Source organism: Ailuropoda melanoleuca, chromosome 8 (assembly GCF_002007445.2).
Source record: "Ailuropoda melanoleuca isolate Jingjing chromosome 8, ASM200744v2, whole genome shotgun sequence".
Classification (NCBI taxonomy): domain Eukaryota; kingdom Metazoa; phylum Chordata; class Mammalia; order Carnivora; family Ursidae; genus Ailuropoda; species Ailuropoda melanoleuca.
In genome coordinates this window covers 97,100,670-97,124,734 of record NC_048225.1, presented here as the reverse complement: position 1 = coordinate 97,124,734, position 24,065 = coordinate 97,100,670, and the positions used below count along the sequence as shown (strand labels likewise).

The following is a 24,065-nucleotide window of genomic DNA, read 5'->3' as shown; positions in this document are numbered from 1 at the left end:
GGGCCTCTTAGGCCTGGGTCAGCCTGGCTCAGGACCCCTGTGGCCTGGGACGATCTGCCCTGGAGTTGGTGTTCAGGGAGGATGGCTGAGGTGAAGGGCCAGGAGGGGCCCAGCTTGGCGCAGGGGTCTTGCCATACCCTTGCACTCCTGCCCGTCCCCCTGATCCCCACATGGATGGCTCTGTAATTCCCTGTCACTTAACCTTCTTCTGCCAATTTCCCAAGCCCCCAGGTGGGATGGGAAAGGGAACTTGGACCTAAAGGCAAATGCTGGCTTTCATGGGTGCAGGAGGCAGTGGTGGGGGGGGTGATTCCTGAATGCCCTGGTGTAAGATGTGAAGAGGGCTTCAGGACTAGTCTCCAGTTTACCTACAAGGAAACGCAGCCTCACGGAGGTAAAATGACTCTCCCAAGGTCTCACAACTAAGCAGAAGTGAATCTCACTTGGAGTTCCAGCTTCCAGGTTTAGAGTTCCTTGAAAAAGACAAACCAAACACAAACAAACAAAAATGCCAAAGTCTTCTTGGTGAGGAAGGGGGAGGGGGGCCAAGAGTGAGACGGATTGGATTCCCCTCCACTGAGCGGAGTTGTTTCCTTTTCTGTGGAATGTAGGGCAAGGGGGTGCATTCCTGCCCCCTGTGGCTATTGTGAAGAATTCAATGATAGGATGGATGTCAATGCTTTCTGAGGGGCCTGGTGGTCTTCATGAGTCCCCCCCCCCAGAGGGCACAGGGCGCCCTAGGTTCCGAGTGAGGCCGGTGGTCTAGGCTGCGTCGGGCCTGCCCTCACTTTGAGGGCCTGTCTCTGTGCTCTGGGTGGAGGACGCGGCTGGTTTGGTAAATAATAACAGTAAATTGGGGGTTTTCCTTTGACTTGGTTGGAGACAGGAAGCGCCTGTGGAGGGCTGTGAATGACGAGTGGGCAGAGTGGGTAGAGCCTGCCCAGGGTGTGAAGGAAATTCAGTTATTCGGGGGAGGGGGATGGGGTTGGTGAGGCGGGGAAAGTGGCCGTCCTACCCACCCCACCCGGTTAATGTAAACAGACCTGCTGGCTGGCTGGCCACTCCCCAGGTGGGCCAGAGCGGGAATGGGAGCAGCCCTGGGGGGCAGCCTCAGCGCCCTCGGCCGCCCCAGAGGGAGTCTGGCCAAGTTTAGAAGTAACTCCTGTTTAGAAGGGACACGAGCTCCAGCTCTGGGGCGCATTTTGGCAAATTTACCTACCTCTCCTCGCCCTGCACTAGGACCAGTGTGAAGAGACCACCCAAAATCCTAAATCCCTAAATACCCCAGCACTGACTAGTGTGCACTATGCTTTGGGTAAAAAGAAGCGTAAGACCCAGTTCCTGCTCCGTGTGCAAACTTGAGAGGCTGTCTTTTCCTTTCTCTGCCCCCGAGGCCCGGATACCTACTTTGTGGTCTGAATCTCTCTGTTCACAACTGCTCCAGATGGTGACGGAGGTGTCATCTGAGCCCAGGTGGCCTGGGGCAGCCTTTGAGCCCCTAAAGGTTCTGACACTGGAGGAATGAGTGAGGTGGAAGCCGCATGCCCTGGAGCCTTGTCTTCTGGACAAAGCCCTCACGTGCCTTCCTGGAGACAATAGCAGTTCTACCCCCATTGAGGTGTGTGAGGCTTAAATGTGGCCACGCCAGGACTTCGAGAAGTGGGGAGGGCACTATCCCTGGGTGTGTGTAAGGGGGTTCCTCCCCCAAGCTGCAGATCACCCTTTGAAGGAGATCAGTGCTTTGGCCTCCTCGGCTCGACTGCTCTTGGAGACTCAGCCCCGTCGCAGGAGTTCCGACACCACGTTCTGATTCAGCTCCTCTTCAGCACGTGCTCCGTGCCACGCCTGGTGCTTGGACTCTGGGGAGACGCGGACGAGCTGGAAGTGGGTCTAGCCCCATGTCTAGGGGAGCAGATGGCCCGTAACAGAACAGAAAGCAGGGGAAATCGACACCTGAAACAGCAGGTGCTTGCAGTGCAGATGGTGGAGCTCTTCTGGCAGAGACCCTGAAGCGCCCCCCAGGAGCCCTGGGGGGACAGATGTGACAGTAGTCAATGAGGGAAGAGCTCCGTGGAGGTGCTCCCATCAGATGTCCACTCTCATCTCTGCAGGAGCCACATCTTTCCTTTGAGTCTAGGTTCCCCCTTCTGTCTTTTGGTCTGAACTGCTGTCTGTTACCGCCCCTCCCCGCCCCCCGCCTTTGCTTCAGCTTGATCTTTGACTCCCATCAATTCATCCAAGGGAAATCTGATTTACCCTCCTCAAGGGGGGGGCGTCCTCAGTGCTTTTCTGCCCATTTTCCCTTCCCAGCCCCTCCAACCTGGATTCCTCTCATTCATCTATGTTTGCTTCCCCCATAACCAAAATTTGGGAACAGAGCCTGAGTGGGATTTCCCCTCTAATCTTCTGTTCATTAACTTTTAAAGAAGACTTAAACTTAGATCATTTTTAGTTACGCATTTTACAAGTCATTATGACAAAGGACAATGTTACATGTAACTGGGGGCTCCTCTTGGAAAAGTGGACTGAATGGTTGTCCAGGATTCCCTTGTCTGCCACCGTCCCCCCCCCCCAGTGTCACTGAGACGCCATAGCTCTTTGTAGGCTGTTCTCACCTCTCCGCATGGTCCTCACACCACCCCTCAGTATCGGAAATGGGAGCCCCTGAGAACTTCCCATAACAGATACACATCTTAATGTACTTAAGCTTCCACACTTTTTATTTTTTACACACCAACATCTCAAACCTAGGGTTACCTTGGAATGTACATCCACCCTCTGTGGGGGGCATAATTCCTCTGGGGGGAAATTATTCCCCAGAGCCTCCGGCCAGGGCCAGGAAGTCTTGGCTGTGACTCTCTGGTGGGGAGATCTTCGGGGGACAAGTGGCAGCTGCTGAGAGGCCGGGAACCTGTGTGTGGTAAGTCATTTTTAGGGGCCAGAGCTGCCATGCAAATGCATTCGTTTGCATAACTTTCTTGCTCTATGGGACAGTGAAGTTTCCTATTCCATGGGACACTGCTGCCAGGATTTGCAAGTGAAATATTGGGACTGGCTTTCCCCCTTTGCTGTTCCCCTCTTTCATGAGACTTTACCTCCCCCCGCCCCCTCGGGTTTTGTTTCTGTCCCTCAGGCCCTGTGTAACCAACCAAATGCTGGTCTTAACATTTCTGTTCCTAGGAGACTAGCCTTGCTGGGGCCCTGATATGCAAAGTATCTACAAAGGTCATGCAAATGAGTCCCTGGGCTGGGTGACTCTGGCCCAAGTCCAAAACCTGTGGATAGCTCAGGCCCCTGCTGTCTGAGCCCAAAGGAAACGTGATCGCCATCCCTTCCGCCATCCCTTCGTCCCTTCACCCTCATCAGTCCAGGTGGCCGAGACATCTTGTTCCTCAACTAGCAAGAGCCTCCTGGGGCTATGAGGCCTCAAGTTTCAGAATGAGCTGAGTTCTCCCAGCCCTTACCCTCTGATTTGGAGACCTGTGGTTCCAAATTCACCAGTCAGAGGTTTACTTTTCAAACAAACCACGATCACATCGAAGTCTGAACCCCAGACCTTGGTTAGCTGTGCCTAGAGCCTGCGGTCCAGGGAGACCTGGTATTTGCAGTAAGACCCAGAAGGGCCTATGGTTTTCTGGCACTCAGCTGTCTCCTTTCCTGGTCAGAAACCTGTTCTAAGTAACTGCCCTCATAGTGAGACTCTGACCCTCCTCACCCGCACCCACAGCGGCTCACAGTGGGCACCAAGGCAGGACGGAAGGGGACAGGGGCAGGCCATTCTCTGAGCCAGTCTGCAAGGAAGAGAAATCCAGTCTGATCCATTTACTCCAAGTTCTGAAAAGGGTAGCTGAGCCAGCATAGGTGCTCGGGCTCTGTTGGATGGATGAATACATCTAAGAACAATGAACACAACTAATTTTAGTAATTCAAACAGCGAAGCAATTAGACACACATCGTCGTATATACATTCAGAGTGAAATGTGCAAGCTCTTCTTTACAACCTCTCTCTCTCCTCACTCAACGATGCCGGCTCCCTCTCCAGAAATAACTTTGTTTAACAGCTTGGTGTGATTCTCATTTTATCCAGCCTTACAAAAATTTCTATTTATCTACACACGTATATCCTAAATACAGGTGAGAAATTTCTTTGAGGGTTATAACAAGTACAAATGGGATCGTTAGGCATATGGTTTTACAACTTGCTTTTTTTAAAAAAAATTGTGCTGAAACATCCATGCCGTAAAATTTACCACCGTAACCATTCTTAAGTGTGGAGTTAAATAGTGTGAAGTATCTTCCCATTGTCGCACAACCCATCTCCAGAACTCTAGCCACATCCGTTAATCGATATGCAACTTGCTTTTTAAACTCAGCATATCATAGTGGGTGTCCGTGACCGAACTCAACTATCAAAAATTTTTTCTAGTGTTTTAAAGGTTTTTTGTTTTTAGTTTTTAGTAATCTCCACACCCAACGTGGGGCTCAAACTCACAACCCCATGATTAAGGGTCACATGCTGTACTGACGGAGCCAGCCGGGTGCCCCAGAACCATCCTATTCTTAACAGCTGCAGAGGATTCCACAGCATCAATGCAGCATAATTTATTTAACTATCTGCCCTTGGTGGATGTTTTATTTCCTTTTTTTTTTTTACTCTTAGTATGAATGTTGCAAACGGCTTCAGCCATATCTCTGTGCACATGTGTAAGGACTTCTGTAGGATAGGTTCCTAGAAGTGGCAGTTAGAGAAAGGGGTATGTACACTTTATGTTTTGGTAGGCACTCCCAAAAAGACAGTATCGATTTATGAATGAATGCATTTTGCATATTGCTTTCTGAATGACACGCCCATGAATGGATTTACTGTCAGCAGTGGGGCAATCTGTGGGTGGAATAAGTCAGCTGAGAATAAGAGTACAGAAGCACTTCCCAAAACATAGATACATACTCTGGGTAACATTGTGGGCGACTGGAAGAATCAGATGAGGGGCAAAGGGGATTCCTTCAGCCTCTCCCCGTATCAGTGGCTCTGCTCACCCAATTACAGTTATTTGCATATATTTTGGGTGTGCAGGCAGAATGGCTCGAAGACCAATCTGAGGGTCAGCCTTGCTCAGCTTTCTGCTGGTGTTTGATCTTGGGCATGTTGCTTGATCTGGTTCCCAGACTGCGAAGCCCCTGGTGGGAACGCCAAGGAGATGACAGTGTGCAGATGACTTTGACATACGGCCCACTGGCAGGTGCTGTGAGAGGCCCAGAGTGTCGTGGGAGCTTCCCGGGGGGACTCCCATCTGGTTAGGGAGACCGTGACAGAAAGGCCCGTGCTGAAAGAGGTGACTCTGGCTCAGGGTTCTAGGAGTTACGGGGGACACAGGAAACTTGCAGGCATTTTTTCTTACGATACAGGAGCTCAATCACATTACCCCCAGAACCTTTACGGGACACTGATTGCGTGCCCAGCCCTCTGCTGATTACAGAGTCTGCAGAACCAGGTTCGTGATGCGGTGGTCAATAGCTCGGTTGCACACTACACGGGAGAAAGCTTTGGAGTTACACTACACTGGGTTCCAAGTATGTGCAGGTGACTTCACAGAGCCTCCGTTTATCAACTAGTACCTTGGGGATAAGAAATGTGGCACTCCACAAAAATTTCTTTTAAGATTGCTTTATTTCAGAGAGAGAGAGAGAGTGCGTGCAAGCCAGGGAGGTGCAGAGGGAGAGAGAGACAAGCAGACTTTGGGGAGCCCGATGTGGGGCTTGATCCCATGAGATCATGACCTGAGCCAAAATCAAGAGCTGGGGGCTCAACCAACTGAGCCACCCAGGCACCCTTCCAAAATTATTAACAATATTTAGAATTATAAGTATTAACTATGAGAATGTGCTTCCTGGACCTCCAATTACAGCAGCAGCATCCTAGGGCCTCAGGAGCTGTTCTCCGAAAGCCACTGTTGCATTTGCGCTGAGGCCATATTTCCCTCCTGCTGCCCCCAGGCAATGACTGGGCCTGGTAGGCATTCTAAGGTACACCAGTTCCGGGGGGAACCAGGCCTCTAGTGAAGGCTGATTTTGGTCTGAGGATTCCCTGGCAGCTCTGCGGAAGCTTCTTCAGGCTGCACAGTAGTATAGGCCACTCGTGCCCAGCCTTCTCTCCTTTGCTCCTCAGTGGGGTCAGGGCTCTCTCAGCTTGACCAGCCTCCCCACCCCCTTTTCTCTCATAAAGACATTTCCCCTAACTAAACCCCCGGCCTGTCCAATCCGGTTTTGTCGTCTGCTTCTCAGAGGACCCAGATTAACAGTGATATTGCTTCCCTCATAGGGCTGTTGCCAGGAACAACGGAGAAAGGTAAAAGCTTGAGCACGACGCCTGCGCATGGTCAGCACTCATTATTGTCCTATATCACAGGTAGGAGTCCTGTTATCGTATCAGTGTGAGCAGACGGATTTCAGTAAAAAGGAGAGTAAAGGTGATTCATGCCGCATGGCTTTGGTTGAGAGAGAAGGCCACTGCGTGTCTGCTGCAGGGGTGTTCCGGCCACTGGGTTTGTGGCTCCGTAGCCCAGCGGAGAGGACCCCCACTCACGCTGGGGCATGGAATAGCTGGGTACCGCACGGGGGCGGGGGGCGGCGGGGCGTCAGTGCCCGGCAGAGTTGGGGGACCAGGGGAGAATGATGGGAAGACAGCGCACCTTCAAGTAAAACAGGGGCTATGGGAAGCTGGGGTGAGTCACAGGGTTTCTCTTAAAACCCCTGAACCCATGGCATCTTGAATGTGCTGAGTGTGGGGCCCGCCAGCCCAGCCTCGCCTTGGTTCTAAGAATGTATCCCTTCCCTCCCCTCCCACAGTTGTCAAAATTAATCAGGCCCCTGATTTCAGCAGCATTTCTCTCTTCTCTTATAAGAATTTGGCAAAGAAAACTGGGTTATACCCCGCACAGGAGGCCGCAGAGATCGGGGCTGATTGGGAGGAAACGTGAGAACTGTTATCTCTAGCTTGGGTTTCAGAACGTGCTTCTCCCTACTCCCCCCTGCGGAGAAAACCCAGCTCAGGTGATGTGGGTCAGGCGCGGGGTGTCGCGTAGGCTGGAGCCCAGGACTCTGGCAGGTCCACACCACGTTCTGTCTCTTGCACATGCCGGCTGGAGGCCTCCAACTTCTGTAAGCCTCCATCTCCTGTTAGTAAGTGGAGACAGGAGAGCATCTGCCTCGTTGTGTTTTGGGGAGAATTAAACAGCTAATCAGTGTAAACCCTCCACCCAGTTCCTGGCACCCGGTGACTGGAAGCCCGGTGAAGACACTGCCCAGCCCTGTTCGGAGACCCCTGGTGCCCTTTGCGACCATCCCTTCTCTTTTCTTTTGAATTCTGACCTCCAACCACCCTATAAGGTAGAGGTATTGTTATCCCCATTTTATAGATTTGTAAACTGAGGCTCAGCTTACATCACTCTTGTGGTATAGGCACTGATACAGCCTGTTGGAACACTTCCCAGAGGCAAAGAGGAGACAGTGAAAGCAACTGAGGGCCACATTTAGAGGCCAACAGTGTTCATGGACCTGAAGGGCTGGAAGGGCACGGCATCACCATTTCCCTCCCCCGCCCCCAGGCCCCCAAGGTGGAACATCCCTCCTTCAGATATGGGCAAAATTCATTTCCTCTTTGTTCCTGCGTCAGGTTTTCAATGATGACTACCCTTACTGCTCTATTTAAAACTGCACCCTTCCCTCCTCCTACCCCCAACTCCTCACTCTGGGCACTCTCTACTCCCCTCCAAGGCTTTATTTTTAAAAGTCATTTTTATTGAAATATAATGTAGATCCCCAAAGCTACCCTCCTTCGTGTTTTCCCCAAAGATCTGATCACCTTGTAAAACTCTGTGTAACTTACTTATTTATCATGAGTGGAGTCTAAGCGCCACAGGGCAGGGATTTGTGTCTGCTTTGGTCACTGACCCACCTGCAGTGCCTGGTGCACGGGCGCCTGGCAGCATCCCGTGTGCTGCTCACAGAGGACGAAGATGCACGAGACCGAGCCACCGCCTCCCTGCCTTGAGGGTTTTGTGCAGAGCAGCAGTGGGCGATGAATGAGTAAGAACCAGAGGGCGGGGCAGGCAGGGCAGCACAGGCTCCGGGACAGGAGCTGTCCCTGGGAGCCTGAGAGCCAGGGAAGGCCTCCTGGAGGACCTGGACAGACACCTCAATGCGTGGAACTCTCCCGTCACCTGAGATAGCTCCTCCTTCCCGGATAAAGGGGAAGCCTTCCCTCGGTTAAACCCTGATCCCTCCTGCTACTGTTTCAACCCATTTCCTCTTGTTCTGCCCTCAGTGCGTCCTGTGGCAGTAACCGCACTAACCATTCCAACCCATCTCATTCCTCAGCCCAGGGTCCCAGCAGGCTGAGCAGGGCCTGCCCCCGACAAATTGCCCACAGCCCTGTGCAGCCCGGAGGGGCAAGCTGGCAACGCGGTGCCCTTGGAGTAGGGGGAGCACAAGGAGGCTCCGTCCCCGGCGCGGACACACAGGGGATCTTCAGGAAGTATGGCGGGGTGGTGGATGGACCTGAGGACTCCAAGTTCCCCTGAGAAGTCCTTCCAAGGACCCAGCTTCTGTCTAGACTTGGCGATGCCATCATTTAAACAGATTTTTGTTATTTCACTTTCTTTTTTATTTCTGTTTAGCATTTTGTTTGTAGCCACTTTTCCCCAAATAGAAGCTTCCGAAATTGTTTTCAATGTGGTACAACAGAGCTGAATAAAAATAATGAGAAAATCAAAGAAAGAAGAAAAGAAAAATGAGAAAGTAAGGAGAGGAGTGCAGGCCCCCAAGAGCTCCTACTCGGTGGAGCTGAGTAGAGCTGAAACCCAGACTTGCAAAGCCCTGCCGCTGTTGTCTGTACGCATTTGTGTGACCGTGCCTGCAGGAAGCCATTCAGAGTGCAGTGCTGGGTCCCGGTCTTATCAAGGGCATGGGGGGCATGTCCCTTGCTCCTGGGGCCTCAAGGGGAAGTGGCATGCCATGATTTTTATGGGGTTCCAGCTCTTCTCTGGTTTATATCCCATGCCCTCACCCAGGCAAGGCTGAGTGAGGGACGCCGGGCGGGGGGGGGGGGGCATCTCTGAATCAGAATCTCCAGGCTGGAGGCTTGCAAAGGGATACTGCTGTTTCTCAAACTTGCTGAATCATGGAACACCAAAACATATTTTTCATGCTTCACCCCTATCAATCTTTTGCTTAAAAAATATGCCTGCCCCAGGGGCGCCTGGGTGCCTCAGTGAGTTGTGTGTCTGATTCTTGATTTTAGCTCAGCTCATGGGCTTAGTGTTGTGAGATTGACCCCACATCGGACTCTGTGCTGGGTGTGGAGGCTGCTTAGGCTCTTCTCTCTCTCTCTCCCCCCGCCCCTCCCCCTGCGCAGGCTCTCCCTCTCTCATAAGTAAATAAATCTTAAAAAAAAAAAAAAAAGTATCCCTGCCCCAAACCACCGAATACTAACATAGAGCAAAACCCAAGGGGAGGAAATTTCTTCAGGTACTGTAGTCACAAAGAGGTAAGGTTTTATCTGTTTTCACTAACAGCAAATTCATAACATTATTCTCTTCCCTGGTTCTCACGGCACATTTGGATTGTTTTCACAGGCTCTGGACCTCAGCTTTCTGAACTCTGCGGCTGGAGTCACCAGTGAGGGGCCTACTCCCTCCCAGGAAGGAGTTCTGTAACTGTGTAACACTGCGACCACAGCCCTAGGCCAGAAACCACGCCCCTTCCTTCTGCTGGTCCAGAGGACCCGAGAGTGGCCAGCGAAGGCCTCCCTGCGATTGCACCAGAATGACTTGCAGTGAGAGAACTAGTGAAGCTGGTGAGGCTTCAGCTTCCGAGTCCTGACTTGCACGAACCACTCTCCTACTTTGGGATCTGTAAGCTCCAATTTATTTTTTTCTGAAAGCCTCTAAAGTATTCAAGCTTTGGGCTCCACAAACCTAGATCCATTGCGGCTTGTGTTCCACTGTGGCAGAAAAGGCAAGCCATACACTAAAGGTTCTTTCACTTTCCATCGTTGTTGCTGGAAAGTGGCCATCCAGCCAGGGACTACACTTCTAGCTCCTCCGTGCCTTGGTTCATATCAATGGAATGTGGCCAAAGGGATGTGCCCGCCATTCCTTGGTCTGACCTATTAAACCCTTTTAAACCTATTAAAACCTATAAAAACCTGTTAAAACCTACAATCCTTTTCCCCTTCCCTTGTCTTCTGGCTGCATCCAAGACAGGGTCAAGGGTGTGACTCCATTTTTGATGTTTACGTACAGCTTTCAAGCCCACTACTCCCCTTTCCCTTTCTGCCCCCCAAAACTGACACGAAAGCTTGAGTGCTCCCTCCTGTGGCTGTGGCGGGAAATTCAAACCATGCAAGTCTCAGCCTGTGCCTGGGAATCCTTACCCACGCTCCATCACCCAACTATCATGAACCCGAAGCCCGTAGCCCCTCTCTGCTTTCTCTCAAGCCGTTTTTGGAACCAGCCCTCCTCCTTCCAAGAAAGTCTCGGTATGTGAGTAATAAACCTTTCCATGCCTTCTTGGTGTGTGTGTGTGTTCACGTGGCATCATCAGTCTTGACGTCCAAACCACATGTTGTTATGAGGGGAATCCATCCTGTCTCAGGAGTGACGATAACAGAGAATCTCCATCAGCATGAATGACTGTGGGACAAACTTCTTGCCTGTCGTAGCTCACGGCTGCCCCTCCATACACATTCTTTCCATGAGTGAGAAATCAACTTCTGTTAAGTCACTGAGATTTTAGGGTTTATCTGTTACAACAACTAGTGTTATCTTAACTAATATAGCCAATGATAAAGCTGTCTAGTTCTAATAATTCTAATTAATTCCAATATCCTAAGTAGATTTGGGGAAATCTAAAAAAAAAAAAAAAGGAAAAAGAAAAAAGACTGATTTGGGGTCATGATCTCAGGGTTGTAAGATTGAGCCTTTATCAGGTTCCATGCTGGGTGTGGAGCCTGCTTAAGATTCTCTCTCCTTCTGCCCCTCCCCCCCACCCCCTCTCCCTCTCTTAAAAAAAAAAGAGAGAGAAAAAAGACTGGTTATTTTCCTTTCTGGCTGAAGAGAAGATGCCAACTCTTTATCTAGCAAAGAGATTGTGGCTAGGATAGCAAGGCCATTTGATTCAGAATACAGGACTAAAGATGTTGTGATTCTAGAATGATGCATTATGCATTTGTTTTGTAATATTAATACGACTTTATTCATTCTTAGTATTTTTCCACGGGAAAAAAGAGGGGAGGGAGGAGAATGTTATCATGTGTTATGAAACAAAAGGAGAAGGGGAGGAAAGAAAGAACCTAATACAGCAAAATCAGCCATCAAATAAACATATTCCAGTCATGGGGTCACCAAAGTCCAAGGGAGATGTCGGTCAGGAACTTCCCCACCCCTCCTTCTTTCTAGGCATTCAAGATTTCACTCAAAGCTTTGGTTTCTGGCAATAAACATGGAGTTGCATTTGTCCTGTCTCCTACTTACCGAGCTTCAGCCCCATGACACATGCTGACCCTGAAATGTGTGCATCTTTCTTTTCTCAGTTTTTTTTCTCACTCTCAGTTTCTCTGTGAAAGGCTCCCCACTACTCCTTTTTACCTTAGGAGTGGAAAGAATGGCAGATTATGAAACCTATGATGTGTGAGCAAGTAGAAAAGAAAGCGATAGTTGCTAAGATCCAGTAAAGATTCGCTGTTCAGGTCCCACCTTCAAAGCTCTGGAAGCCACTTGTCAGGACTGAGTTTAAGGAGACACCTGCATCAGGAAGAGTCTGTCAATGGGGATGCAGAGTCAGATTTTAGAAGACTCTCAAAGTCACGCTTGGGAGACAAAGTGCCTTGAATCTGAAGGCAGATGCAAGAACAGAACAAGTAGCATAGTCAACAGGTCAGATTGCCTATGATAGACAAATTCAAGTTCACTCAATGAAATTAACTGAAGTTTTTGCACAGTGCCTGTCTTGAGTGGAGAGGTCATTCCAATCTAAACAAGCTACCTGTTTTGTACAGTTGCTATGATGGTGGGTTCGGACATCTGGTAGACTTGGTGTGCCTGGATTTCATTGAGGCATCTGACAAAGTCTCATGTGATCGATCTGTGGGTAAGATAAAACTGTCTATTATTTCTAGCTAGGAGGAGGACCTTGACTGATATCTACGGTGCTATTAACCATAGTTAATGTTCTATCATCCTGGACAAAGGTATAGAAGCCCAGTTTATCGAAAGTTAGATTAACTGCCCCCAAATATCTAAGAGTAAAGCAGACAGTGGTAATCATGAGTCATACATTTAATTTCAAAAACTTCAATGTACAACACAGACTGAGAATGAAGTAACTTGATAATTATTAAAATCAAAAGGACTCAGACTTTTAGCTGAGCCCTGGGTATTAGTTTCCTAGAACTGCTGTAAAAAAACCACCCCAAACTGGGAGGCTTAAAACAGTGGAAATGTATTCTCTCATGGTTCAGAGGCTAGAAATCCAAAATTAAGGTGTCAGTAGTACCATGCTCACTCCGAAGGCTTTAAGGGAAGCATCTGCTTTGCTTCTTCGAGTTTCTTGGTTGTCAGCCGTCTTTGGTATTTGTTGGTTTGTGGCAACGTAGCTATAATTCTGCCTCTGTCTTCACACGGCCATCTTCCCTGGGTATCTGTGCCCTTGTATCCAAATTTCCCTTTTGTTAGAAGGACACCTGTCAACTGGATTAAGGCCTACCCTACCCCAGTAGAACATTACCTTAACGTGACTACATTTGCAAAGACTCTCTTTCCCGATAGGATCACATTCACAGATACTGGACGGTTAGGACTTAGACATATCTTTTTAGGAGATGCAGTTCCCTGTATGGCCAACAGTGGGTACAGCGGCGGTAAGGCTGGTCATGATGAACGACCCTGGGCAAGGTGTGTGAGTAGTACTAACCCGCCCAGGGAGGCACATCTAGTGGACTCGCAGCAGTACCTGGCTCCTCCTAGCTCCCCTTACCTTCCGTGCACCACACTCCATTTTCCCTTTTATTTCTCTGGCAGCTTCTCCTTGCCCTCCATTGCAGAAACCTCTTCTTCAACTCACCCATTAAATGACTGTATTGCTTTGTGCTTTAAACCTTCTCTTCTCCTCCATATTTTTTTCTGAGTGTGTTGGTGTCCTTTCTCCTGACTTCAGTTACCATTTATATACTGATGACTCGGGAATCTGGTGGAGGCATCTCCTGAAATCTCATTAGACATCTCCACTTAGATAGCTCCAAGTATCTCAACTGAAGACGTCCAACATAGGGCTCTTCATCTTTCTCCTTTGCTAAAATCTGGGCCTCGTCCAGGGTCCAGTCTCAGTCCATATACCAACGTCTTCCCACTTGTCTATTATCCTTAATTTGTCCCTTGCCTTACTTCCTATGTCCAGGCGGCCATCAAATCTAATTGACACTACATGTGAACTACTGCACAAATATGTCTATATAATTTTATTTTTATTTCCACTGCTGCTACCTTTGTGCAAGCCACTGTCGGATTTTCATTTCATTTTATTTTATTATTTTACTATATTTTATCTTTGGCTAGATGACTGTAACAGGTTTGAGTTGGTCTTCCAGTCTCTGGTCTTATCTTCCGCTAATCCACTTTCCACACAGCAGCCAGAATGCAAATACGATCATGTTATTTCCCTGCTTAAAACCCCTCAATGAGGGGGTGGGGGGATGGGGTGGCTGGGTGATGGACATTGGGAAGGGTATGGGTTGTGGTGAGTGCTGTGTGTTGTGTAAGACTGATGACTCACAGACCTGTATCCCTGAAACAAATAATACATTCTATGTTAATAATAATAATAATAATAATAATAATAATAATAATAAAGAAACCTTTGATGGATTCCCACCCTCTTTAGGATATGAGTCAACCTCCCTAACATGGCCTGATAGAAACTGGGTGGCCTGACCTCTGCTTGCTTCTCACGTCACATTGTCTATTCCCTCTTCTTACTCTCATACCTTCCCCCTTCTCCTCCACATCTTTATGCTTGCTGTTCCCTCAGCCCAGCACATTGTTCCTTTCTCTCTTTGCCTACTTTATGGATATTCATGTTTTAGGTCTCAGTTTAAATGTTCTTTTCTTCTAGGGAGGGCTCTCCTAACCCAGTGTGCTTGCCCCATCAGTTACCAGTTTACCACATTGCACAACTCCAAGGGGTGACATTTGTAACATATTGAGTTTGAATAATGCCCCTGAAATTGTGCAATGCAGTGACCAGGCACCCTTTGGTTCCTCACTGTCATTGGTTTAATTGTCTTCCTTTCTGGGACTGCAAGCTCCACATCTGATTCTCTGCTGTACACCTGGCACACAGTGGGAACTCAATTGATATTGAGTTAATAAGTGAAGTTTAAGAGAGAAATGACTCTTTTAATGGGCGCATATAAGGAAAAAATGCAGGAATGGAGGAGATTCTGGTAACCATACATTTTTTTATTTTTTAAAAGATTTTATTTATTTATTTATTTGTCAGAGAGAGAAAAGAGAGAGAGAGAGCAGAAGCACGGGGAGCAGCAGGCAGAGGGAGAAGCAGGCTCCCCGATGAGCAAGGAGCCCTATGTGGGGCTCCATCCCCAGACTCTGGGATCATGGCCTGAGCCGAAGGCAGTGTCTAACGGACGGAGCCACCCTGGAAACCATACATTTTAATTGATAATTTAAGTAACTGAAGGTAGCTGGCTTGAAGAAATTAAGACTTAGAATAGATATAATAGCTGTCTTCAATATTTGAAGGGCTATCTATATGAAAATGGAATATATTTTTTCTATTTTATCCCAGAAAGTGTAACTCAAGTAACTGAAGGCAAGTTAGAGCAAAGCAAATTCGGGCCTGATAAAAAAATCAGAAGAACTTTCCAATCATGAGAACTGTCCAGAAATGAAGCAGGTGGCACACTGTGTAATGAGTTCTGTTTCACTGCAAATATTGAAGTGTAAGCATCACTATTCTCGTCCATCTGCTAAATGATTGTGGATGGGAGTTGGATAAGAGAGCCTTTGAGTGTCGAACTCAAAATGTCTGTGATTTTATAACTATAAGGAAAGTTCTCTTTGTAATTGAACTCAGGCATTTATATAATGCCTTCTCTGTACTTGATGCTATTAGGGATATAGGATGGCAAGACTCCTCCCTGCTCTCAGAGGAACAGTCAGGTCTGAGGGACAATGTTGAGCTCATAGGAAATGAATAGAAGGTAGAACCTTCCAGAATATCATCCATTGTCTAAATGGCCCAGTGGTTTGGTCACTGACTGGAGATAACTGTCTCTCTGGTCTCTCACAGCGGTGGGAGGCTTCATAGGAGAGGAGGCATTTGAAAAAGGAAGTAAAAGCAAGTGTTCCTCTCATGTTTCACTCAGCACAGCGGTGGGCATGCAGCTCTACCGGGCTCTGGTTTCCTTAGATGAAACCGAGGAGGAAGACGGCATGGGGGCTGGCCTGAGAATTGGCCGAAACTCAAGAGTCATGTCCTGTGGTGAAGGGATTTGATCTCCTTGACTATCCTGAGCTCCCTCAAATATTTGGGGTTCAGGGGATGAGTCAGAGGTGACTCAGCCACTCGGAAGAAGGAAGGGAGTAGGGGAAGCCACAGGATTGAAGTTTTTGACTGTTTATGGCCCGGGGGCTCAGGCATATTTTTGGTACATACTTTTGGCTGCAAGTAACCTGAAACCCAATGAATAGTGACTTAGTCAAAAGGAAAATTATTATCTTATATATTGGAAATTCTAAAATAGTTCTCATCTAGGATTGGTTAACTCATGGGTTTGACAAAGTTATCAAGGACTTCTTTCTATTATTCTGCTTGTTATTTTCCATTTGTTGATTTATCCTCTCAGGCTGAGTCCCCTCCTGGTCTCAAGAAGTCTTCAGTAATGCCGGGCTTCAAATGTGGAGAACAGCCAGAGGCAGAAAAAAAGCCCAGTTTCCTTGCTTTTAAGAATAAGAAAAATATTTCCAGGTAGCCCGTCAGCCAACCTCTCCTCAGTCTCATTGGCCAGGTTATATCACAAACCAATTCCTGAGTCAATCTCTGGAGAAGGGAAACGGAATTACCTTGGGAGGGGCCCAGCTCCCCGGAGGAGCATGGATGTGGGATATCTGAAGAAAATCAGGGTTCTTTCTCACGAGAGAAGGGAAGAATGGCAGCCAAGAGTGGTAGCAATATTTCCTTCCTGGGGAGAACCCTAAATTCTTTAGGCATGATGGAGACAGCAGAGAGATGACCTGGCCCATCCCACCTACCTTGCCTGAGCTGGGGTCCTTGTCAGGACGTATTGCCTGTGCTAGGGTACCTGTGGTTGGGTCATCAGTGGGGCCTGAGATTCTTACTGAACAGTAGGTTGTGGGTTCAACCAGATGATGTTTAACACAACTCACAGTCCTCATTATGGGCCTGGGATTGTGCTGGGCCAGTAGCATAGTATCTCCTGTAATTCTCATCTCAAATCTGCCACTCCATGACTATTATCTCTACCTTCATATGAGGAAATGAAATCAAGTAACTTACCCATGGTCAACAGTAAGTGGTAGAGTGGGGATTTGAAATCAGGTAAGTCTAAGACTACATGTTTCTACCAATGGTATCTCACTACCTCTTTCTTCCAGCTTAGAGTTTCCATGTGTCTGGGAATAAAGCCTGGGAGTGTGATTTAGACCTGTTTCTCAAACTACCTTTGGTGAAGAAACCAGATTAAAAAAAAAAAGGATTCCAATCCCTTGTGGGTCAACGTTTTCGTAAAATATAATAAAAATAATTACTAGGGAAATAAAATGAAAAAAAAGTAAAAATATACAGAATACAAGCCCTTGTTTTCAATGATTCGATCTAACAAAAAAATACTCTATCAAATTGCTATAAAGTTTTTTTTTTTAAGATTTTATTTATTTATTTGACAGAGAGAGAGAGAGAGACAGCCAGAGAGAGGGAATACAAGCAGGGGGAGTGGGAGAAGAAGAAGCAGGCTCCCAGTGGAGAAGCCCGATGTGGGGCTCGATCCCATAACGCCAGGATCATGCCCCGAGCCAAAGGCAGATGCTTAATGATTGAGCCACCCAGGAGCCCCTGCTATAAAGTTTTTTAAACTTCGTTTCTGTGCTGCTCTTGCCACAGACTGGGAACATGCAGTTTGTGGACCAGCGCTGGTCTTTAGGCCACACTGATCGGCACTGATTTAAATGATTTTTCTGCCCCCATCGTCCTCGGTAGACTACACCTCAGGGTACCTGATGCTTGGATGCCTCAGCTGAGAGGAGTGTGAGGGAATTATTCATTATAATTATTGAAGCAGCTATCACAGGAAAAGGTTAAGTGGCACTGCTGTTTCCCTGGGGACCCCTCTGTCACCAAGAGATGTCTATTATACTTGGGGTAACACTTTCTTGATGGTGATTTTCTATCCTGTGTTGTAACAAAGAGATTGAGGACAGCATAATGCAGTAGTCCCCTCTTATCTATGGGGCTTATGTTCCAAGACTCCTAGTGAGTGCCTGAGACTGTGGGTAGTACTAAGCCCTATATATAGTATGTTTTTTCCTATTCATATACATACTTATGGAAAAGTGTATTTTTTAAAAAGATTTATTTATTTGAGAGAAAGAGAGAGCATGAGCAGGGGAAGCAGCAGAGAGAGGTAAAGGATCCTCAAGCAGACTCCGTGCTGAGTGTGGAACCCGGTGTGGGGCTTGATCCCAGAACACTGAGACCATGACCTGAACTGAAATCAAGAGTCAGACCCTTAACCGACTGAGCCACCCAGACACCCTGAGAACTGCGATTTATTAATTAGGCACAATAAAAGATTAACAACTATAATTAATTAATAAAATAGAACAATTATAACAATATACTGTCATAAAAGTTATGTGAATGTGGTCTCTCTCAAAATATCTTATTGTACCATTCTTCTTGTGATGGTGTGAGATGATGAAATGCCAACGTGAAGAGATGAAGTGAGGGGAATGACATGGGCCTTGTGATGTGCGCTCGGCTGCTACTGACCTTCTGACAATATGTCAGAAGGAAGATCATCTGCTCTGGTACCATGGTTGACCATTAGTAACTGAAATTGTGGAAAGCACAACAGTGGATAAGTGGGAATGGCTGCATGTGGAATAGAAGAGACTCAGGGGTAAAGGACCTGCATATCATAGGAAAGATCTGTTTGGAAATTTGCTGGAGGTTGCCAGTTGGATGTGTCATTGGATGATGATTCATCTTGGCAAAAATTATAAACTTCTTGATTTGAGTGACTCTAGGGTTGCGTGTGGTTAATGCCTGAACATTTGTTGTTTTCCTGACGTAAAAATGACTTCAATCTTTTAAGATATATTTACAACTGTATAGGTCCTTTCATTTATTATGAAATTCCAAGCAGTCTATCTTAGGGAAACTTCCAAGAAATCTAGATCTGCACTCCTCTAAGATTTAAGAAATTTCAAATGATAATTTGTCAAGTGTATGAAACTTCGAGAACTCTACATATTTGGGATCCACCAGAAGCTCCAGGATGCTCAAACATCTACCTCTCCCCTTCATTCACAAATTATTTGAGCACCTACCTCAAACTCTCTTACACTGCATTCCACTGGCCTTCCTTCTACTGCCGCAAGCCTGGTGGACTTCATTGCTCTTGTGGGTGACTTCTCCAAAATGTGGTTTACAATTCCATGACCTCCACATTGCTGATGACTTTTCCCTCTGCCTTTACTCAGCCATCTGCTCCAATGGTTATAGCCTGGAATTCATTGTCCCTCAAAACTGCTCACCTCCAAAATCTCTTCATTCAGTCTTTTCCCTATCTGGTCACCACCTCTTCTCCTTGGTGATTCAGCTCTTACTACCACAACTGTTCCTTGACTACATCAGAACCTCCAGTCCATTGGCTTATTGACACTATCCCTTTTCATCAGCTCTCTCTTGTCTGCACTTCCTTCATTATTCAACATTGAATCCTGGGTCCATCTTTCTAGTCAAGCTCTTAATTATACGCTCAACTTCCTCTCCCCCTTGTCCCTATATTCATGGGGCAAAAAAATTCTGCCTACTATGTGTTCACTACAGGCTCCAGGAGAATCCTGAGAAAAAGGGTGCAATCTGGCAGACTTCAATTCATGATTACCTACCTCAACTGGGCTCAACACTGCCTGGAAGTCTGCATGTTTCTTTGGAGTCATTTGCTTTCCAAATATCTGCAAGCATCATTTCAAATCTTTGTTTCTCTCCTCAAACCTTCTTGCATTCTCTCTTTCTTATCCACTCTTTTCAGAGAAAACAGAAACCATCTGATGAAACGACCTCAACTTCCTGCCAACAAATCTTCAAACCAACTTGCTTTTGTACCCACTGTCCCTACTTCCTTCCTGTTATTATTCAATGAAGGTGTTCCTCCTCATTTCAAAGGTCATCCTTTCCTCTACCTGCATCCTACTCCCACCTGCCTTCTGAGGAAACTGTCTTCGTCAGTTCTATCTCATTCATCTCAGTTCTCTTCACCTTTTCTTTTCTCCTCTGTTGGCCCAATGTCCTGTCTTCCACTTTTTTACTTCTCATTTACTGTGTGATCCCACCAATCTCCCATCCCCTGCCACTCCATTGCACTCTTCTTCCCCACCCCCCACCCCGGCAATCTTCTTGATAAAGTCAGCAGTACCCCCACTTGCTACATCCCACGGAAGCTCTTTTGTCTTGATTTTATTTGACCTCCCAATAGTGTTTGATTTAGTTGACCATTCCCTCTTTCCTGAAATGGTTGCTTTCCTTGTTCTCAGGGACGCCACCCTCTCCTGGTATTTCTTTCTATCACTCAGGCCATTCTTTACAAGTTCCTTTTTCAGGTTCTCTTGCTCAGACTTATAAATATCTGGGTTCTCCAGGGCTTGGTTCTGGGATCTTTTCTCATTGAACACTCTTACCCTTGGTGATTTTCTCCACTCCCACAATTTCATTCACCATCTCTATAGCAATGACACCCATGGATTTATCTTTAGACTACAAATCTATGTCCAGCTGATCATTCTAGAAAAACTCACTCCAAGTCTCAGAGGCCCCTCCAACTCAGTGAGGCCAATATAGAACGTATCACCCTCCCTTCCAAAACTTCTTCTTCTCTACCCAGTTGTTCAGGCTAGATTAGAGGGCTCTTTGGCCCTCACCTGCTGTCACCACACTCATCTAAGTAGTTGCTGAATATTTGAAAACTTGCACTTCTCTCAATTCCTATTTATTACCACCTTACTCCACACTACAATTTCCTCTTATCTGAATCGAAAGCAAATGGACCCTATAGGGTCTCATTCAGAAGATGTATATTCTCCTCTTAATAGCCTTCAATAACTTCTCTTTGCCCTTAAAGTCCAAATATTTTGCCTCTACCCATTTTTTTCCAGTGCATGTTAAACCTCTCTCCCTCGTGTATAATATGCCTCACTTGTCATGTGTCATCTTTTAGTTCCTTAAACAGTTTAAGTCCCTTCCTACTTCAGATACTCAGGATGCAAGAGGAGATGGAGAAGCCAGAGGGTCCTGAAGAGGGCCCAGGGTCCAGCTATGCTGAGTATCAGTACAAATCTACCCTTGCTTCAGAGACATTCCCTCCCCTCATACTTTGCCATTCTAAGAGGTCTTTAAATACATGGCTCTTTCTGCCTAAGGTTCTCATCATCTCCCTCTTCACTTGGCCAACTCCCACTCATCCTTCATGCCCAGCTGAATATCACCCTCTTGTGGAAGGCCTCCCACCCCCACCCCAGAGTCTAGGTTAGTTGCTCCATTAAAACCTCCCACTTCTCATTTAGTAGTTTCACAATTCTAATAATATCGTGTAGTTAAATTTGTAATGTCTTTTTTTGACCTATGGATTTAGCTGTTAAATCCATGAAGGCAGGCTCTATGTCTGCTTTATTCACTGTGTTTTCCCCAGCACCCAACATAATACCCAGAGCATAATAGGTTCTGAGTGAATAAAAATGCATCTCATACAAATTCTGATTTGGGACAGAAGATAGGGAGAAGCCAATTTGCCTCTGTTTTGATTTGAGTCTCATCCTTGTTAGATATGAATGTAGGGATTATTCTGAGAGGAGACGTGATTTATGCTGCATACTAGTCGTAGTTACTAATTTGGCTCTAGTAGAGGTATGCTAGGGTTCAGCTGGGGAAATAACATCTGATTCTTCTAAATAATCCAGAAAGACATCTTCAAATAAGCATGAGATTCTAGGTTGCATATTGGACGAACTATGGGCTCTATTATACAACGACTTCTTGACTTTGGGAAAAAAATGTATTTTTTCTTGAATAATGGTAAGGGAATAAGCAGTGTGGAAGACTGTCTCATTTTTTTGGTTGCTAACAGGTAAGTAGCAATGATAGATAATAAGCATATATGAACAAAGCGCAGTGTTGTAATCTATAAAAACTTCCTACGTAGTTAACTTAATATTTATTTAGTGGTATGTGTAACTATTATTGCTCTGGATGATAGGCACCTCTGTTAAGCCTCTGTTCAGTGAACTAATGCAACTCTAGCGGCTATAATTCATATAAATATGAACTATATAATTCATAAATATATATATTCATTTCATCAAGCGAAGTATTTCTTCAGGCACTCAAAGAAAAGTCATTTCCTTTCTGTCCTTCCCAAGTGTAGGGATGGTCCGTTTTCTCTTTCGATCCAGAAACAGTGGGTCAAGAGGCAGAAAATGTATAAGGAAAGGTCCAGGTTTAGTGATGGGCACACAAAGTGTGTTCAGCTGTTTTTATGGTTCAGATCATGCCATCTGGTCTCATGTGAGCATTTTTCAAATGTCTAAGGGAAGATCTGCTTTTACTAAACATTTCCTCTGTGCATTACATGTATCCATGCCTTTATTTTTTACGACAATAACACCTTGAAGGAACAATTATTCTCTCCATGTCACAGAGGATAGTGAGGTAGGCGTTATACCAAGGTCAAGCAGCTTGGAGCCAAGGTTTGGCAGACTCCAGAGGCTGTGCACATCATCTATGTGCTGTAAAGTAACAAACAAGCTGTTTTACTTTTCCTTAGGTCTTTTATCTCCTCCATATCCTCCCCAAACAGAGTGTCAAGGAGGCTTCTGGAAGCTCAGGGCTCTGTGACTACTCAACCCTGCTGAGAGATGGGGGCTCTTGATCATTCCAAACAACTGGGAATCTGTCAGGAAAATTACCAGGACAGGGATCTGTCCCAGAAGAGAGCTCAAGTGGGAATAGGCCTGACATCAGATGCTGGAATAAGGAAGTATGGGCTCAGAGGGCACTTCGAGGTCATCTAATTTAGTGGTTTTGAAGCTTTTGACCACAAAGGACTGCTGCTATTAATTTTCCCCAGAGACACTCTATTTTAAAATATTTCCGCTGGTTAAAAAAAATCAAGAAATAATTTCATTTTCTGTTTTTATTAATCAAAGATATAATAACTAGCAAACAGAGCTTCTGGCCAGCATGAGGCGACCTTTCCATACAAAGTGGCTATTACTCCAGCCGAGCACACAGAAGTGCTGTTTAGTGAGCCTGCGCAGACTTAGGGGAGGTGGCAATTGGCAAATGTACAATTTCGTTAGGCTTTTTCGAGTTTTGGAAATTGTTCAAAGACAGTCTCTCCATGATAAGTGCTCTCAGGAACGTGCATACATCTAGTGATCCTATTTGGAAACCATTGATCCAGACTTACTTCTTTGTTTTATTGTTGAGGAAGTTAAGGCCCAGACAGGGTAAGTAAAATTTCTAAAGTCACTGAGCAAATTAATGCGTAAAAGGAGGATTAAATAATGGAACACACATATCACCTGGACCCACTAACCACTCCCAGGTGGAGTTGACTGGTTCGTTCTGTAGCCAGTTCTGCAACTTATGGAAGTTCAAAGATTTTTCTGCCATTTTAAATTCTGAGCATTTGTTCTTATGATCCAGCTCCTATTTCCTTGGAGTGTTATGCCTGCGTCTCCCTAAATCACCCCAGGCCTAAAACTGGTCCTCATGTTCCACAATTAAATCCACTCCTATAAGCATTTTGAGGGGTCAACATGCCATAGAGTGGGTAACTTCTGCTATCAAGCCAATTCTCTTTCCTCTTTCTTTACATCTCTAATATCATCCCCTTCCTTCCAGATGGTGCCTTCCCAAACCTTTTGATCTGTCTGATTTCCATCATTGGCTAAGTAGGGTAACCACATTATCATCACAGATTTTGGGAGCTTCTCTCACTGGTCCCACCCTCTTCACCTCAGCAGCTGGAACCACAGAGATTCTCATTCTTCACTGCTATCCAAATTCTAGCGTGAGGAGAAGAGGGACATGGGAGATGAGGCAGTTGATCTTCTTACAGAATAAAGGCTTGTTGCCCAAAATCAATCAATCAATCAATCAACTGATCCCCATCTAAACGTCATCTCTATATTTACAATCCAAAACACGTACGTGCCTTCATACCTGACATTCTATTTGCCCTATATCAAGCCTGGTCTATCAGTCAGCTCAGGCTGCCATAACAAAAAACCATAAATTGCATGGCTTAAACAAAAGAAATTTATTTCTCATAGTTCTGGAGGCTGGAAGTCCAAGATCAAGGTACCAGTATGGTAGGTTTCATTCTGAAGCCTCTTCTCTTGGCTTGTAGCAACTGCTGTCTTTCTGTGTGTACTCAATAAGATCTTTTTATTGTGCACATGTGGAAAAAGAGAGGGAGAGAGAGCTGTTTGGTGTCTCTTCTTATAAAGGCACTAATCCTATCATGATGGCCCTACCCTCATGACTTCATCCAACCCAAATTATCTCCCAAAGGCCCCATTTCCAAATATCATCACAATGAGGGTTAGGGCTTCAACATATGAATTCTGAGGGAACACAAATATTCAGTAGGTAACACCTGTGAAAAATGTTTTTGCTAGTTTTCCAGATGAGAAACTGAGGCTCATAGAGGTAAATATATTAGAATGAGTCCACAGGGGAGAGGACTGGAG

At 46.2% G+C, this 24,065-nt stretch overlaps 1 long non-coding RNA gene across 3 annotated transcripts in view; it reads left to right on the top strand.

Moving 5' to 3' along the window:
* Nucleotides 1–12: 12 nt before the first annotated feature.
* The window catches only part of LOC105237665, a 62,665-nt gene continuing 38,612 nt past the window's right edge, over nucleotides 13–24,065 (top strand). For 2 of the 3 annotated variants that reach the window (XR_004627318.1, XR_004627319.1), the window contains exons 1-2: nucleotides 13–6,406; nucleotides 9,633–10,537. This is a non-coding gene — a long non-coding RNA (uncharacterized LOC105237665). Of the gene's footprint in view, nucleotides 6,407–9,632; nucleotides 10,573–24,065 lie in introns of those variants that run through there. The other variant, XR_004627317.1, reaches the window with a different exon arrangement.